Source organism: Bison bison, unplaced genomic scaffold (genome assembly GCF_000754665.1).
Source record: "Bison bison bison isolate TAMUID 2011002044 unplaced genomic scaffold, Bison_UMD1.0 scf7180017864233, whole genome shotgun sequence".
In the NCBI taxonomy this organism is placed as follows: domain Eukaryota; kingdom Metazoa; phylum Chordata; class Mammalia; order Artiodactyla; family Bovidae; genus Bison; species Bison bison.
The window spans coordinates 2,823,197-2,825,385 of record NW_011494805.1 but is presented as its reverse complement, the minus strand read 5'-3'; positions in this window follow the sequence as shown (position 1 = coordinate 2,825,385).

The window sequence follows — 2,189 nt, the reverse complement described above, 5'->3', positions numbered from 1 at the left end:
ACTCAAAAGCCTCTTGATGAAAGTGAAAGTGGAGAGTGAAAAAGTTGGCTTAAAGCTCAACATTCAGAAAACGAAGATCATGGCATCCGGTCCCACCACCTTATGGGAAATACATGGGGAAACAGTGGAAACAGTGCCAGATTTTATTTTTCTGGGCTCCAAAATCACTACAGATGGTGACTGCAGCCATGAAATTAAAAGATGCTTACTTCTTAGAAGGAAGGTTATGACCAACCTAGATAGCATATTCAAAAGCAGAGCCATTCCTTTGCCAACAAAGGTTCATCTAGTCAAGGTTATGGTTTTTTCTGTGGTCATGTATGGATGTGAGAGTTGGACTGCAAAGAAGGCTGAGCGCTGAAGAATTGATGATTTTGAACTGTGGTGTTGGAGAAGACTCTTGAGAGTCCCTTGGACTGCAAGGAGATCCAACCAGTCCATTCTGAAGGAGATCAGCCCTGGGATTTCTTTGGAAGGAATGATGCTAAAGCTGAAACTCCAATACTTTGGCCACCTCATGCGAAGAGTTGACTCATTGGAAAAGACTCTGATGCTGGGAGGGATTGAGGGCAGGAGGAGAAGGGGACGACAGAGGATGAGATGGCTGGATGGCATCAGTGACTCGATGGACGTGAGTCTGAGTGAACTCCGGGAGTTGGTGATAGACAGGGAGGCCTGGCGTGCTGTGATTCATGGGGTTGCAAAGAGTTGGACACGACTGAGGGACTGATCTGAGCTGATCTGTACTGGAGTGGGGTGCCATCGCCTTCTCCGACTTAATGCATTAGCAGTCTCTTTGCAGTCACAGCTGCCTTTCTTATGATGGAAGTCTTTCTTTTCTGAGTCCTTCATCAAAAAACATGGTGTTCAGACAAGACTCTCTGTTTGAAAGCCCTTTGTCAGTGACGCCCAGTGTTTCGGTATAATTCTGATGTGACTTTTAGGTAGCTTTCTACAGTATGACCCTCCATTCTCTCTGAAAGAAATCTCTTGAAACCATAACATCGCTGCTTCCTGATTTTCTTTCTACTTTTTTGTACATTATTCCAATTCATTCCATAAGCTATTCTGCTTCTTTTGAACTTGATCAATGCTAAACAGTTGTCCCCTAAATGTTGAAAATTTTCCAGGGCTATAAATGATCATATTGATGACGTGAACCGTCTGAACCGAACTGAACTAGTTTCCACCCCACTCCCTTCCTTTTATCAAGGAGATCAGCCAAGGTAACAGAGAAGAGACCAAAGCACACTCAAAGCAAATGAATAAAGTCTTCAGGTAGAATTTCACAAGAGTTTTAGCTGTAATTGTTTCCTGGCAATCTCTACTCTAACTGACAATCAAACATAAAAAGTAAAAACATAAATTCTATTTTATCTTTATACCACATACATTTGTTCAACTATGTAGAGCTGCTGCTAACTGCAAACTAAGTGATAACCAGACCCCAAAAATACATAATTCAGGATTTAGATAGCGACACAGACGTAGTTTCTCACATTTTATCACACTGACAAAGCCAGATGGTGCTGACTGTAAAGTGTTTGGGAAAGAATTAACACGTAAGGGCAAATACCAGGGAAGGGTTTGCTTTAGGCTTTTCCTAAAATTACAGGCCAACTCATCAGAGAACTTTTATTTAAACTATTTAAAGATTCCTCTTTTCCTCTGATTTAGTGTATTTTATTAAAAAATAATTGTTTTCTGAGGATCTTACCTCATTTTGGCCAGTTCATCTAGTCACAATACCGTCATTAATTTAGTTCTGACTGTTTCTCAAATAAGGAAATTATTTCTTCCTCAAACATGCCCTTTATTACTTTATTCATTAAAATATTTTCTGTTCTTTACCTACTATTATCCTCATATCTATACTTACAGTAACCATGACTGAACTAATCAAGATGAAATGGTGATGTGTGTCTGTGGAAATGCTGTTTGAAAAAAATGTACTATTTTTCTACTTGTTAATTCTTGTTTGCTAATTATATAATTTTTATTTTGCAAAAATATAACAAGAAAACAAAACAAACATGCAAATAACAACAACCAAAATACCACTCCCTCGAGTTACAAAACAACCTACAACAAAAAGAGCTTTAATTAAATATTTTTAAATGAAAGAATAACATTTACAAAATTAAAGTTAATTATCACAAGGAGTTAAGTGGGATTTGATTGATATTTTT